Source organism: Brienomyrus brachyistius, chromosome 4, assembly GCF_023856365.1.
Source record: "Brienomyrus brachyistius isolate T26 chromosome 4, BBRACH_0.4, whole genome shotgun sequence".
Taxonomy (NCBI): Eukaryota; Metazoa; Chordata; class Actinopteri; order Osteoglossiformes; family Mormyridae; genus Brienomyrus; species Brienomyrus brachyistius.
This window is the reverse complement of record NC_064536.1, coordinates 3,634,788-3,651,496: the sequence shown is the minus strand read 5'-3', so window position 1 is coordinate 3,651,496 and position 16,709 is coordinate 3,634,788. Positions and strand designations below refer to the sequence as shown.

The following is a 16,709-nucleotide window of genomic DNA, read 5'->3' as shown; positions in this document are numbered from 1 at the left end:
CAATTCTCAATTGTCTCTAATAAACCAATCAGAACAGATGATCCTTTTATCACGTAGAAACATACATTCCTCATTCATATTTGACAATGGCTCATTGTATAAATCACTGCATACATTTGGCAGTTTGCTTGAAGATTTCTAAGAATAACGAGCTTCCCCCCATTCTACAGGTGCCAGTTATGGCTAATTGTACCACTTTCCTATTCTGGTAGCAGTGGCCGACTTATTGAGTTTTGAGAGACATTAAGATTTTGGGAAATGCATCTTAGCAATTGAGAAACTGTAACGGTGTATATACTGTAATAGTTTAGCAAAGTTGAAACTGCTGTCTTTGATATGAATAAGTATCAGTTTGTTAAAGAAGAATGATCAGGCAGTGACAACGAGAAAGTGGGAACTGACTATCATTTAGAATTTTGGACATCAGGAACATACTTATACTGTCATGCTGGCAATATATCTAAGCATTTTGACTCTCATGGCTAAAACGATACTGATTGTACTTTTTATGTCGGTGGCACTTATTAATTTATTGGTGGAATTATTTGCTTTTGAGACATGAATTAAATGTTTTGGATAAGTTACAGGCTTTTGCAGCTAAACCATAGTGTTGTGCTGTACGCATGAACTGTTTTGAGAAAACCTTCTACGCTCGTAAGATTGTTAAGTATGTTTCATGACATGTGCCAAGCAATTTAGAAAGACTGTAAGTATTGGAGGAAGGATGGGTGTTGTGCCGTACATGACAGTGGGATCCTTTTTAAGCTACTCATCTATACCTCAGAAGTTCTACATCTCCTGGGAAGGATCTTGTCTGCCAGAAGCAGGCGAATTTATTTAAATATATTAATTTGGTTGTAGGAGTTTTACTTACACAAAATTGTTCTGAGGGCAGAATGAAAAATGATTGGTTCAGAGAAAAAAAACAATCAGATTGTAGCGCAACTAGAGGGGGCGGGACCAAGACATCTGCTTGGTTGGTCCCGCCCCCTCTAGTTGCTAGGACCCACCTCTGCCCTCAGGACATTATTGTGTAAAACTCTTATGAGCTATTATTTTGAGTGTGTGTGTGTGTGTGTGTGTGTGTGTATGTGTGTGTGTGTCTGTGTGAAAAAAAAAAATTGCACTTTCCCAACAGAGTATTCAGATAGACGGTATTCATAGCCTGGGTCTTTATTTAGCTAGTATCTGAAGAATTCATTGTGGAGTTGGAGTCTTACTTATGTAAGTCGCTCTGGCTAAGGGCGTCTGCCAAATGCTGTAAATGTAAATGTGTGTGTGTGTGTGTGTGTGTGTGTGTGTTTTGGTAGAGTTTGCGCTATGTTTGTGCTGCTCTGATACTGAGGGATGTACAGGGTAGTGAGCCTGTGTTCCTTATTACTGTTGGGCTGTATTGCTAGATTCCACTGTCATGTGCAGTGGTCTGATGTCCTGACTGAACTGCACTCGTGTATCTGGAATTTATCGAGTGTGTAGCATTCGGTCCAGTGCTGTGGCTGTCCTGGAGACTGAGTGGGTCCATATGGTGGGATTTTTAAAGGTTTAAGGAAACAAAAGGAATTGCTTCTTTGTATCCGGTTGTAGGTTGTGTTTACTAGTAATAAGCTATGGAGTAATCGGTAACATTGCGGCAGCCAAAATTCGGAGTTTATTACAATAATATGAAACCATGACAATATGCCAAAATGCTGCCAAAAAATGTGTAGAAAAAATCTCCCACACAAAGCAATTTAGCGATTCACCTTAGCAGAGCGTACAGACCAATATATTACAGTACATTTTAAGCAGTTTAGTATGTTCCTATGTTTCCAGAGTGTAAGTACAGCCTAGCAGTCTGTTGTTGTCAGTGTTCTCGTCTATGCCGTGGTCTGCGGGGGTGTCAGCATTAAGAGGAGGGATGTTGGACCGGCTGCTGAGGAGAACTGGCCATGTGGACAGTATGGAGCTGGATCTCCTCATGTGAGCGGCGGAGAAAAGGGACTCTGAACCACTCTGAACCACTCTGAAGGACTCTGAACCACTCTGAAGGACTCTGACTGCTGTCCATCATGGACAATGTCAGCCACCCTCTATACAACAAAGTATCTATCTATATAAACTATTTAGCAATTTGTCTCAGATTTTACTATAAATCTTTTTATCTATTGAAAATGCATGTCATTCATTACTGGATCCAACTGCAGTAACATTTCAAGTATTTCCACATATCAAATCGCTGTCTTGTAAAATCGAGATCGAATCATATCATGGCAAAGCTTACGATTTACACGCCTAATATAAATGTATAGGCTTCTTACCTGTTTGTTCAGGGCTGTGGTTTGTTGGTCCTCCCAGATTTCAGTTGGTATGCTGGGTGTCTCAGTGGGTTAGGATTCTCTGGTTAGAATTTGGAGGTCGCGGATTCAATTCTTGTAGAGTGACTTCACTGCTAAGCTCAACTGTATGATATTTTGGATGAAAACATCCATAAAATAAAGTATGTGTAAACAGAAAAAGGTTGTAAAAAATTAAGAAGTACAGGAAAACAAAAAACAGAGACAGTAATTTACCTTTGCCAATTACTTGTTTTATGAGAAATTATTACCATTTCACGCTACTGGATGTTGAGTCAAACTTTGAGCTTCAGACTAAAGTGACTGAAACTGCTGGTTTGGGGTTTTTATCGGTGTGTCATGATGATGTTCTCTCACTCCCCACCTCCTGCTCCTCCTTTTCTCCTGCTACTTCTCCTTTTGGTTTGTAGTTCTGAAGAATACATAATGTTGTCAATAAGCCCATATTGAAACAGAATAATCCCCACAGATTTTCCCAGCAGATCTGCAGCACTGTCTGAGGGGATCATTCTGTAATCTCTATCATTTTAGCCTTTCTCTGGTTCAGATGGTGACATTGGTCACTCTCCCAGGTCCTTCCATTCCTGTGTATCTTTGGGTCTTTGGAACCTCATTACTGATACACACGTTTCCACTTGCTGTAGACTACCAAGGCTAAAGACTCTTGCTGTCTTAACTCACTTTCCTCAGAGTTTCCATGACAAACTAGGGTAGCTGGACACAAAGCCTGTGAAAGCATCTGCTCTTTGGCTTTTTGCCCAGGATGAATAGAAATGACTTATAATTTCTTCACTGATGATTACAGTAGGTAAACAACTAAACGAAGAAGCAGCCCAACCTAAAAAAACAAAACTCTAATAACTCAGAAACTATTTTAATTAAATTAATCTAGGGTAAGCTGGAAAAAAACAGTGGTTTCAAGCAGGTTCTGATCACACAGTTAAGAACATTCCGGACCTCAAATCCATTTCATTAAATGCCAAGGGCATTCTTAGTGTTTTATTGATTTGATGATTTGAATAGTCATCTCACGAGCTTCTTGTCCATCTCAGATCCCTGGTAAATCTTTCTGTGTACCCTGGTAAAACGAAGAGGATGGGAGCGATGAGTGTAAATACAAAGGACTCATCAATGACTTTGCAGAGAGGTGCCAGCAAAATTTAATTCAGCTCATTGCCAGGAAGACTAAGGAGTTGATGGTGGAGTTTTGCAGGCCAGTGCATCCAAAAGCCAGCTTTCATTGCACCATGAGAATGAAATGTGATGTCAGATATCAAATATACATATTCTCTCACTTGCCCTTTAAATACAAAGCTCTGTCATCATATGCACATGTACAGTTTTTAACCTTAAGATTATTTCCTATATTAGAACTTCTGTATTTCTATTCTATTTTAGTTATTGTAACTTTTTAGTTTATTGTAAAATTTTTAACTCTTGATTAATTCTAAATTCTTAATTCTAATTTTGATTTGCAGTCTACGGGTCATTCAGGGTAGATTTCACTACATGTTGTACTTGTGTAACTATGTATGCAACAAATAAAATATCTTGTATCTTGTAAAAAATGCTAATTACCCAGATTTACTGTAATGAATGTTGCTGTAATAATTTAGTACTAATGTTACTTTTAGTTATAGATTTGTTTAAAGTGAGTTATAGGATAGGTGACAATTTAGTGAAAAAGAATTATGCATTTGACTTGTGAGCATCTTTTATGGAGTCGTATATGGGTTAGAGTTAGGGTTAGGGTTAGGGTTAGGGTTAGGGTTAGGGTTAGAGTTAAGGTTAGGGTTAGAGTTAGGCGGACACTTTAAGGTAAATGGTCAAAACACGAACCTGATTAAAAATAACATAGAATGCAGCTACTGTATGTCATCAAGAAGGAAGACTTTTCTACATTCTGCTAATTTGCAAGCCAAAGCTAAATACTAATGGACCAGACAGTGGTCACAGTGGGGTAATTTGAATTGTGCATCGTGGTTGATTTATTTATTTTTTTAAGCCCGTGAGTCAAGGTAGCCTTTGTTTTGAGGGAGCATTTGGGCTTCGTTGATACTTTGTCTGTATGTTGTGCCACTAACTACGTATTCAGCATTAAACACCAGGAATCTTTATATGCTACATTAGAAGCCAACAGTCATCAATGCCACAGTGGCACCGTGTATCATGCTATACAGTTAAGGTCAGAATTATTAGCCCCCCTAATGAAATCACACAAAACCCTTAATATTTCCATGGAAATGATTTTAACAAAAACTGTAGATACTTGTATTGCTTCCAAAAGAACAAAGAGAAAACTCTATTCTTATATTTTGTTTGGTTTCTTATGGTTATGTCTGGCCCTAAGATGGAAAACCCTCTAATCATGGGTTTGAGGTTGGCCAGAGTTGTTTAAGTATTATCAGTTTTTCCTGTGTTCGTTATTGTGTGTTTGTCTTTGATTTTTGCACTTTTCACTTTCCCTTCTGTGCCTGGATTTCTGTTTGCAGAGCCTTATGTTCCTAATGGTCCCCAGTAGTATTACTCCTCAGTGTTTGTGAGGTTGCCGGGTTCCTGCTCTTTGTTAATTGTAAGTTACTGTGAACAAATTGCTGTTCATTATGGACAATGTCAGTCACCCTCTGCACAGCACATTCAGAGAAATATCTATCTATCTATCTAAAGCATCTAGCGATTTCTCTCGGAGTTTTATGTAGATGGCGCATCCGGGCTTGGCAAATTTAACCGTGGGGATGCCCCCCCTCGATAATTTGAATCATGGATGGGGGGGGGGGGGGTGTGTGGAAATTCTGTCCCATATTTCTTCAGGATGGCTGAGCCCCCTTAAATCTCCCCTGCATAGACCAGCGTGATGGTATAGTCTTGATGGTAAACCCAGCACGGGTGGCAGCCTTTTGTAGACAGCTTACTTTACCAAGAGCAAGTTGAGGGAGGCATAAAGACAAGTTCCTCACAGGAATCAATGAAGTATCGGTTACACAGGTCTGCAAAAAAATATATTTTTTCAGGTGCCAAGGTTTTTTTTTTAATAGATTTAGGGTATTTTTATGGGTGCTGAATTCAAAAATCAAATTACTTTTCCTGAATTGATTCAAGTTTTTGAGATAATGGACATCCAGGATTATAATGCATTCATTCCCCCAATGCGACTTGTGCGTGATAACAAATACAATAGCTTCTGCTCTGTCTATTGACTGTCTTAGGTAATGAAATGAATGATGAAGCTTTGAAGGAGAGTCTGAAAATTAAATCAGAGTTAAGTTCACATGTGCGTGTTTGCATGTTCATTTATTGCTGTTGTTACTGTGGTGATAAATATTTACCCAGATCAGGTCTGCCAGGTCCTTTCAAAGGAAGGGCATCGTGGGAACACCTGTCTGGTATTTAGCCAGAAATGGTTGAGATGCTTGTGATTGAACCATGAAAAAATGTAGTTTGGCCAGAAGAAGGGGATCCATTCGGGCTTCACAAATGCAGTCAAAAGAAGATGTCCCTGGGTTTTTCCACTTAATTTGACTTCACCAGGTCCACATATTTCACAATAGAGGGCCAATTGGGTCCTTGCTTTCAGTACCATATAGGTACTCATATGTGTGTGACTGCAATGGATGAGGGCATGACAGTTAGTTGGTATATTCTTCTTGTGGGAGAAAAATATCTAACAAATGGAAAGGATGTGTCCTGTTTTTCTGTTACCCTTGATAGCCCTTCTTAGAACAACTAGTACCACTTTTTTTACTCAAAGATTACTCTAAAAATGTCCATAGACTGCCATCTCAAGGTGGGGGACATCACTTGGGCCCCCCCCTAAGGGCCAGGTCCCCTAGGCTCAGACCCAGTGGGCCCAAACTGTAATCTACCCATAGACCAATATATCATCCATCACTACATATTGTTTGTTGATATTTCATTGGGACAATATTTAATGCTAAATAACAGAGTGAAATATAGTATTCAAGAATCGTAAAAGAAAACTGCGATCTCAGTTCTAAGTGAAGAAAAAAAAACATGTAAGGAGGTAAGGAGAGAGAAGCTGTTTCTGAAATGAGCCCTTCTGAGGAGGGTAAGGAGAGAGGAGCAATTTCTGAAATGAGTCCTTCTGAGGAGGGTAAGGAGAGAGGAGCTGTTTCTGAAATGAACCCTTCTGAGGAGGGTAAGGATAGAGGAGCTGTTTCTGAAATGAGCCCTTCTGCGGAGGGTAAGGATAGAGGAGCAGTTTCTGAAATGAGTCTTTCTGGGGAGGGTAAGGATAGAGGAGCAGTTTCTGAAATGAGCCCTTCTGCGGAGGGTAAGGAGAGAGGAGCTGTTTCTGAAATGAGCCCTTCTGCGGAGGGTAAGGATAGAGGAGCAGTTTCTGAAATGAGTCCTTCTGGGGAGGGTAAGGAGAGAGGAGCTGCTTCTGAAATGAGCCCTTCTGAGGAGGGTAAGGAGAGAGGAGCTGTTTCTGAAATGAGCCCTTCTGAGGAGGGTAAGGAGAGAAGAGCTGTTTCTGAAATGAGCCCTTCTGAGGAGGGTAAGGAGAGAGGAGCTGTTTCTGAAATGAGCCCTTCTGAGGAGGGTAAGGAGAGAGGAGCTGTTTCTGAAATGAGTCCTTCTGAGGAGGGTAAGGAGAGAGGAGCTGTTTCTGAAATGTGCACTTCTGAGGATGGTAAGGAGAGAGGAGCTGTTTCTGAAATGAGTCCTTCTGAGGAGGGTAAGGAGAGAGGAGCTGTTTCTGAAATGAGCCCTTCTGCGGAGGGTAAGGAGAGAGGAGCTGTTTCTGAAATGATTCCTTCTGAGGAGGGTAAGGAGAGAGGAGCAGTTTCTGAAATAAGTCCTTCTGAGGAGGGTAAGGAGAGAGGAGCTGTTTCTGAAATGAGTCCTTCTGAGGAGGGTAAGGAGAGAGGAGCTGTTTCTGAAATGAGCCCTTCTGAGGAGGGAAAGGAGAGAGGAGCTGTTTCTGAAATGAGCCCTTCTGAGGAGGGTAAGGAGAGAGGAGCTGTTTCTGAAATGAGTCCTTCTGAGGAGGGTAAGGAGAGAGGAGCAGTTTCTGAAATAAGTCCTTCTGAGGAGGGTAAGGAGAGAGGAGCTGTTTCTGAAATGAGTCCTTCTGAGGAGGGTAAGGAGAGAGGAGCTGTTTCTGAAATGAGCCCTTCTGAGGAGGGTAAGGAGAGAGGAGCTGTTTCTGAAATGAGCCCTTCTGAGGAGGGTAAGGAGAGAGGAGCTGTTTCTGAAATGAGCCCTTCTGAGGAGGGTAAGGAGAGAGGAGCAATTTCTGAAATGAGTCCTTCTGAGGAGGGTAAGGAGAGAGGAGCTGTTTCTGAAATGAACCCTTCTGAGGAGGGTAAGGATAGAGGAGCAGTTTCTGAAATGAGCCCTTCTGCGGAGGGTAAGGAGAGAGGAGCTGTTTCTGAAATGAGTCCTTCTGGGGAGGGTAAGGAGAGAGGAGCTGCTTCTGAAATGAGCCCTTCTGAGGAGGGTAAGGAGAGAGGAGCTGTTTCTGAAATGAGCCCTTCTGAGGAGGGTAAGGAGAGAAGAGCTGTTTCTGAAATGAGCCCTTCTGAGGAGGGTAAGGAGAGAGGAGCTGTTTCTGAAATGAGCCCTTCTGAGGAGGGTAAGGAGAGAGGAGCTGTTTCTGAAATGAGCCCTTCTGAGGAGGGTAAGGAGAGAGGAGCTGTTTCTGAAATGAGTCCTTCTGAGGAGGGTAAGGAGAGAGGAGCTGTTTCTGAAATGTGCACTTCTGAGGATGGTAAGGAGAGAGGAGCTGTTTCTGAAATGAGTCCTTCTGAGGAGGGTATGGAGAGAGGAGCTGTTTCTGAAATGAGCCCTTCTGCGGAGGGTAAGGAGAGAGGAGCTGTTTCTGAAATGATTCCTTCTGAGGAGGGTAAGGAGAGAGGAGCAGTTTCTGAAATAAGTCCTTCTGAGGAGGGTAAGGAGAGAGGAGCTGTTTCTGAAATGAGTCCTTCTGAGGAGGGTAAGGAGAGAGGAGCTGTTTCTGAAATGAGCCCTTCTGAGGAGGGTAAGGAGAGAGGAGCTGTTTCTGAAATGAGCCCTTCTGAGGAGGGTAAGGAGAGAGGAGCTGTTTCTGAAATGAGTCCTTCTGAGGAGGGTAAGGAGAGAGGAGCAGTTTCTGAAATAAGTCCTTCTGAGGAGGGTAAGGAGAGAGGAGCTGTTTCTGAAATGAGTCCTTCTGAGGAGGGTAAGGAGAGAGGAGCTGTTTCTGAAATGAGCCCTTCTGAGGAGGGTAAGGAGAGAGGAGCTGTTTCTGAAATGAGCCCTTCTGAGGAGGGTAAGGAGAGAGGAGCTGTTTCTGAAATGAGCCCTTCTGAGGAGGGTAAGGAGAGAGGAGCAATTTCTGAAATGAGTCCTTCTGAGGAGGGTAAGGAGAGAGGAGCTGTTTCTGAAATGAGTCCTTCTGAGGAGGGTAAGGAGAGAGGAGCTGTTTCTGAATTGAGTCCTTCTGAGGAGGGTAAAACAAAGAGAGCCGAGAGGTAAGACAGAACCTTTGTGTGTTTGAATTTTATTTTACAAGTAGACATATAAAAATCTTCCAGAATTTTCAAAAAAGTGAGTCATTACAGAGTATTGATTTTAACTTAAAATTGTTCCTCAAGACTTAAGTGATTTAGAGCTGGGAGACGGACGTGATTTATGTTAATCATTCCTTAAATTTAATTTCCATCAAAAATCTGTATTTAATTGGAATCCCAGAATTATTAGCCCCCCTCATGAAATCACACAAAACCCTTAATATTTCCATGGAAATGACCTTTTACAAAAACTGTAGATACTTGTATTGCTTCCAAAAGAACAAAGACAAAACTCTATTGTTGTATTTTGTTTGGTTATTTATGGTTATGTCTGGCCCTAAGATGGAAAACCCTCTAATCATGGGTTTGAGGTTGGCCAGAGTTGTTTAAGTATTATCAGTTTTTCCTGTGTTCGTTATTGTGTGTTTGTCTTTGATTTTTGTCCTCGCTTTCACTTTCCCTTCTGTGCCTGGATTTCTGTTTGCAGAGCCTTATGTTCCTAATGGTCCCCAGTAGTATTACTCCGCAGTGTTTGTTAGGTTGCTGGGTTCCAGCTCTTTGTTAATTGTAAGTTACTGTGAACAAATTGCTGTTCATTATGGACAATGTCAGCCACCCTCTGCACAGTACATTCAGAGAAATATCTATCTATCTATCTATCTATCTATCTATCTATCTATCTATCTATCTATCTATCTATCTATCTATCTATCTATCTATCTATCTATCTATCCAGCTATCTATCTGTCTGTCTGTCTGTCTGTCTGTCTGTCTATCTATCTATCTATCTATCTATCTATATAAAGCATCTAGCGATTTCTCTCGGAGTTTTATATAGATGGCGCATCCGGGCTTGGCAAATTTTACGGTGGGGATCCCCCCCTTGGTAATTTGAATCATGGATGGGGGGGGGGGGTGTGTTGAAATTCTGTCGCATATTTCTTCAGGATGGCTGAGCCCCCCTAAATCTCCCCTGCGTAGACCAGCGTGATGGTATAGTCTTGATGGTAAACCCAGCACGGGTGGCAGCCTTTTGTAGACAGCTTACTTTACCAAGAGCAAGTTGAGGGAGGCATAAAGACAAGTTCCTCACAGGAACCAATGAAGTATCGGTTACACAGGTCTGCAAAAAAATAATATTTTTTCAGGTGCCAAGGTTTTTTTAATAAATTTAGGGTATTTTTATGGGTGCTGAATTCAAAAATCAAATTACTTTTCCTGAATTGATTCAAGTTTTTGAGATAATGGACATCCAGGATTATAATGCATTCATTCCCCCAATGCGAATTGTGCGTGATAACAAATACAATAGCTTCTGCTCTGTCTGTTGACTGTCTTAGGTAATGAAATGAATGATGAAGCTTTGAAGGAGAGTCTGAAAATAAAATTAGAGTTAAGTTCACATGTGCGTGTTTGCATGTTCATTTATTGCTGTTGTTATTGTGGTGTTGAATATTTACCCAGATCAGGTCTGCCAGGTCCTTCCAAAGGAAGGGCATCATGGGAACACCTGTCTGGTATTTAGCCAGAAATGGTTGAGATGCTTGTGATTGAACCATGAAAAAATGTAGTTTGGCCAGAAGAAGGGGATCCATTCAGGCTTCATAAATGCAGTCAAAAGAAGATGTCCCTGGGTTTTTCCACTTAATTTGACTTCACCATGTCCTCCTTAGTTCCCGGTACAGACAGGAGTTGCCCCCAAGTCAGACAATGTGATTGATCTCCTTCGCTGCACCATCAGCATTGGAGTACCAAGTCCAACGTCTTGACTTAGGATGTTGGAACCCGGATGCAGTAACCTGCAGCCCCTGACCTTTCGCAAAGTCAAGGAACATGGAACCTCTGTCACCCTGATCTCCAGACCCATGGGGACCGACACAATCCTCAAAGCCAGCCCTGTCAGTGCCGGTGGTCGCACTGAAGTCACCCACGACCAGAGGAGTGTCACCTCATGGTCAGTCATCAACCACCGAGCTGCGAGTAAAACGTCTCCCTCAACAAGACGACGTTTCTCTCGTTTGTTATAAGGTGATGTGGTTTGTTCTGGTATCTTGATTGTGGCTTTTATAATGACTGACTGGCAGTGACTACTGCTGGTGAATATGTCCTTTTTTATTAAGTTCAGCCTTGGAGTGCTGGCTGCTCTAATTTGTGTGTGAGTCCTGAGGGTATTTATCCTTTATTCTCTTTCCATCTAGAGCTGTGAACGTGATGCTGGTGTTCTGGGGGTGTCTGGTGGGGCCTTTTCTGCACCGCATGGAGTGACTAAGGTGTGAGTCAATAAACACTCGCCCTACGTTATGGTTTGCTGTGTGACTCTGTGTGTTAGTGATATATCACCCTGATACTTGAGCTCTTGGTGTGTTTACTGTGCTGAATTTCCTTTCCCCTCTTCCCCCAGGTAGCCACTCTCATTGGCTTACATACTGGCTTAGGTTTGCATCTAGAACTGGACTGCCAGTACTCTGGGTTTTGTAGCTGAACTGTCCTGTCCTGGCTTACGATCTGTGATTTTAGCCGTGTTTTGATATTTTGTTAACTGGCTATTTGTATTCTTTTTAAAGACTTTATTTGGGTTAATAAATATTACTCAGTTACTGGCATATGAGTCTCTGTGTCGTTTATGCGACGTCGCTGTGTCTGAGGGAATCCTGAGGGTAGCAGTAATCATACATCTTAAGGGGCAGCAGGACCTTAGTCTGGACTCCTACCTACACTTAGTGACCAACCACCCCAAGGTTACAAGCTCACAAAGCTTTAACCAGTGGAATATTGTTTTATAGAAATTCTAAAGATTCAGGAGTGTATTGTCTTGGGCATAGTAAACAGTCAATTACACTGTACAATGAAAAGCTGCACAAATAAAAAATGATATAATACGTAAAAGATAGTAACATAAAGATCATTTAATGTGTTGGTTTTATTAATGAGGTGTTGGTGCAACCAGAGATTTCAGTAATATTTCATTAATGTGACGACGCATTTTCACGTACAATTTGCGGACTCTTAGAGTTCCTCCCTTCAGTTTTTAGCCACTAGAGCTGGGGAGCAACAAAGCAGCTGATGTCTAGTGTAATGAAAGAGGTTCTCGTTTCACGTAGACAGTTTGTCGGTTTATTGGATTGTACTCTGGGACAACAGATTAAAATTATAATCCAAGAATCACAGCTGAAATTCAGGAAAAAGTGAGTGCAGAGCGATATGTACAGGATACCAAATCCAAATAATATTAACCAGTAGGACCAGAAGACAGGTGGGATTCTAGTAACCAGTCGTAGTCAAAAAGAACTTTGAGATAAAGAAGAACCCAGGAGCCCACTCACCACGCAGTGCATCACCTCAGGGATGAGATCCTGGTGCAGCCATGCAGTGGGTTCTGAATGGACCAGTGTGAACTTTTTCTGGTAGCTGGAGTGCCAGTCCTACCCCCAGCCCACAAACTTCCCTGTAAGTTTATTACCTTTTTACTTTTTCCCACCATCAGAAAGTTCTTTGTGCTTCTTTTAGCTATTTCATGGAGTGTCAAATCACAACAAGAAGTATATGTCTAAGACCCATCCACAGTAAATGGCCTGAACATTTCCTCAATGTCAGTTTTACACACCTGAACATCGGAACTACCACACAAACTGTCCTAGCAGTGCACGTCACACCTGCACTTAATGTTTCCCATTATTTTGAAGCTCACTTGATGTCATCCTCCGATTCATGAGAAACTGTCAGATAAGTTGGCAGTAATCTCTGGCATCAGAATGTCGCTTCTGGCTGCTTTCTGGTCGTTCCCAGTGTCTCCTGCTTCACCTTGTTCTTGTTTACTGCTGCCTTAGACATTTTGAACCTGGAAGCAACCTGCTGCTCAGCGTAGCCTCTGCCAGCAGAATCATTATTAAACCAGGATTTTCAAATGCAGATTCGTTTAAATACATGGAGTGGTCTCTTATTCTTTCTGTTGCTGTATGTTCTCCAGCAGCGGAGGTTGGGATTTGTGGCCCCCTGCTGGGCACAGACAGTCACTACACCAAATATTAAATGAGCGCTTTCCTTATTTAGGAGATCATTATTCAGGCAGCGTGTTATTGCTCAGCAGCAGGCTAGTTACAGTCTTCTGACTCTTAGTTTCTGAAACTTACCTGCTCGATGGGGGCAGTGACTTTTTGAGTCGGGGCGCACAAACAACATGGCTGCCTGTTAAGATGTCGTATACGTAGATTTCACATTTTGCTGTTCTGGCTTACAGAGAATCACCCCCCCTGGGCCCTTTCCTGGGTCCCTGAGATGAGGGGGACGGGGTGCTATAGAGAACATTAATTACATAAAAACACAGGACAGACATATTTTAATAGTGAGTATGAGACATGATAGTGGACTTATAGAAACAGTTCTTTCTGTAATGAGCATGAAACAGCCGTCTAACAGCCTGACCCTTACTTCTCCAGGTGGCGCTTCACCTGCCGCCCACCGTCTGGAACATTAGCGACGTCGAGCTGCCGTCGTTCCTCGCTAACGGAGAATACGAAGCCCAGATTACCGTCTCCAGCGGCACCCAGGAAATCGCCTGCCTCCGCACCAGCTTTCATCTTAAACTGCAGTGATACGTCACCTTTTCCAGTTAATTAATATCTCTACATACTCTCCAGGTTCAAACCTTCAGGGCGTGTTGCTTTTAACGATGGCCCGTTGAATGTGATCTGGTTAAGTCATGAATAAAAATAAAATCAGAATTTCACAAAGATGGACGTTCGTCACTTTTAAGGCACTTTTTATTACGCATATTGTGGGTATTATGGTGTTGGAACCTGCACGATGTCATGGGTGAACTGAGTCATTGGCGAGCTGATGGATAAATGATCTGGAGACCCATTAGCGACACAGGGAGTTAGGGAACACGTAGAGGCACAGAGACAAATTAAAATCGGGTGATGAAGTGCGGGGGGGGGGGGGGGGGGGGGGGGGGGGGCACCGGAGGTCCACATGGGCTTCGACCAGCACTGTTCACAATATCACTTACTCTTATATTTTGACCTGTTCAATTCATATTTAATTTCATTTTCTGCCAATAGTCGGCGCTGTTCGCTAATTTATTTAGGTATATTAATCTGCAGCGATTAAGATGAATTCCTGCACAGTGCATTTGCTGGCAAAACCTCATTCAAGTATGAAATATTAGAATTTGTCACTATCAATGTTAAGCTGTTTGCTTGACCAGGCCCCTGTGAAACACATTGAAATTGACATTTCAATTCATGTTAATTTTAGTTGCATTAGGAATCTGGGATTCATTTGAAAAAGAGGAAACACGAAAATAAATGTTGGATTGTTGGGTGAGGATCAAGGTGTGTGTGTGTGCATGTATGTGTGTGAGCAGGTATACCTATCCTTATGGGGACACAATATAAATATCCATTTTTTTCCCTTAGGTTAGGGCAGGGTGAGGGTTAAAGTTCTCATAGTTGGCGTTAGCATTTTTCCCATAGAAGTGAATGAGCGGGCCCCATAAGGATAGTTATACCCTACATGTGTGTGTGTGTGTGTGTGTGTGTGTGAGCGGGTATACCTATCCTTATGGGGACACAATGTCCCCATAACGTGATAAATATCCATTTTTTTCCCTTATGGGGACTGGTTTCCTGGCCCCATAAGGGAAAACTATATTTTATAAAAATCAGTGACTGCTATGAAAAAACTAAAAATGTAAAAACTCTTGTATTTTGCTTGGTTACTTATGGTTATGGTTAGGGCAGGGTGGGGGTTAAAGTTGTCATAGTTAGCGTTAGCATTTTTCCCATAGAAGTGAATGAGCGGGCCCCATAAGGATAGGTATACCCTACATGTGTGTGTGCGGGTGTGTGTGTGTGTTTCCTGTGGGGAAGAGAAGAAACAGAACTGAATAAATATACTTTATTTGTCCCCGATTCCCCCACCCACACACAGACACACACTTTGTACATCCCAGGTAAACATGAAGCGTCCATAACCACGATCCTAAACAGTAAGGCAGGAGTTATAATACCAGGGACAGCAGGTTACTTGCATCTACGTTTATATTTCACAGACGGTGTCCCCAGAGTGATAGTAGAGTTAGAGATATACAACAGGCACAGCGTGTATAAAAGTGCATCCCTGCTCCTCATAGTACACAAGGTATAAAAATATCCCAACAACAAGGTGTTACATATTTGCATCCTTAAAATTTTAATATCCCAACAAATTAACAGCCTATAATGACAAAGCAACAGTTCAGGTCAAATTCTGATTTTAAGTTAGAATTTTTAGCTATGAAACATTACAATACTAAGAATTAGCATATTAATCATAAACATCCTATTTATGAATCCATTATGTATCCATTAAACCCAAAACCCCATGCTGGATAAGCAGTTGGTAGGTGGTTGAATGTTTTGATGTATAGCTCAAAAGCAGTAATACATTCATGTTACAGATATAATGTACGATACATTGTATTACACCCTGGTGTCCTTCATGTCTTTCATTTATTAGTTTCTGTCCATCCGTCTCAGAAGCCTGTAATCTCCTTATGTTCATGGTGATCCAGGAACTGTAAGGTGAGCATCAGGCAGGAGATATTCTAGGTAGGACGCCAATCTGGTGCAGGACACCATCTCTCACTTACACCATCTCTCTCTTACACCATCTCTCTCTTACACCATCTTTCTCTTACACCATCTCTCTCTTACACCATCTCTCACTTACACCATCTCTCACATACACCGTCTCTCACTTACACCGTCTCTCACTTACACCATCTTTCTTTTACACCGTCTCTCACTTACACCATCTCTCACATACACCGACTCTCACACCATCTCTCACATACACCGTCTCTCACATACACCATCTCTCACTTACACCATCTTTCTCTTACACCATCTCTCACATACACCATCTCTCACATACACTGTCTCTCACTTACACCATCTTTCTCTTACACCATCTCTCACATACACCGTCTCTCACATACACCATCTCTCACTTACACCATCTCTCACATACACCGTCTCTCACTTACACCATCTCTCACTTACACCATCTCGCACATACACCATCTCTCACTTACACAATCTCTCACATACACCGTCTCTCACTTACACCATCTTTCTTTTACACCGTCTCTCACTTACACCATCTCTCACATACACCGACTCTCACATCATCTCTCACATACACCGTCTCTCACATACACCATCTCTCACATACACCGTCTCTCACTTGCACCATCTTTCTCTTACACCATCTCTCACATACACTGTCTCTCACTTACACCATCTTTCTCTTACACCATCTCTCACATATACCGTCTCTCACTTACACCGTCTCTCACATACACCGACTCTCACACCATCTCTCACATACACCGTCTCTCACTTACACCGTCTCTCACTTACACCATCTTTCTTACACCATCTCTCTTATACACCGTCTCACATACACCATCTCTCACATACACCATCTCTCACTTACATGCACTAAGAGCAGCTTAGAGTTGCTGTACTTAGCTGAAGCTTTTCATCCTATTTTTTTGTGTTTAACATACAGGTACAATAATGAAATTAAGATTTTTTTCTGTAATTCCTCATCATTAGTGATGCATGAAAAGTTCTAGAATGTGGGCAGAATCATTGATGAAAGGCAGTTACTGCTTAGCACCTTTCTGTAAGCAGGCACTATAAGGTGCAGCCTATGGTACCATACTAACAGCATCAATTCAATGCAGAAATATACACCAGCCTTAAGACATCATCTTTGGAGGAGCCCTTTGCTGCGGAAAGAGTGTCCTTCAGATATCCCAGTCTTTCTAATGGAGGTTTTTTTTTATCATACTGTTTAATTTCGTGAAATATACCGA

At 41.9% G+C, this 16,709-nt stretch overlaps 2 protein-coding genes and 1 long non-coding RNA gene across 27 annotated transcripts in view; 1 reads left to right on the top strand and 2 right to left on the bottom strand.

Annotated features, from left to right (window-relative positions):
• The window catches only part of LOC125740607 (zinc finger BED domain-containing protein 5), a 190,898-nt gene that overhangs the window by 3,184 nt on the left and 171,005 nt on the right, over window positions 1-16,709 (bottom strand). The window lies entirely within an intron of this gene.
• The window catches only part of LOC125740606 (uncharacterized), a 210,773-nt gene that overhangs the window by 82,264 nt on the left and 111,800 nt on the right, over window positions 1-16,709 (bottom strand). For 2 of the 24 annotated variants that reach the window (XR_007397682.1, XM_049011996.1), the window contains exon 1: window positions 2,298-2,543. The exons of 19 other annotated variants lie outside the window; for them this stretch is intronic. The gene's annotated coding sequence lies outside the window, so the exon portion shown is untranslated. 3 more of the 24 variants (XM_049011997.1, XM_049011999.1, XR_007397681.1) reach the window with 3 other exon arrangements.
• LOC125740632 (uncharacterized) lies at window positions 10,437-11,679 on the top strand. The gene is made up of 3 exons (XR_007397718.1): window positions 10,437-10,873; window positions 11,044-11,115; window positions 11,247-11,679. It is a non-coding gene; the product is annotated as an uncharacterized LOC125740632 (long non-coding RNA).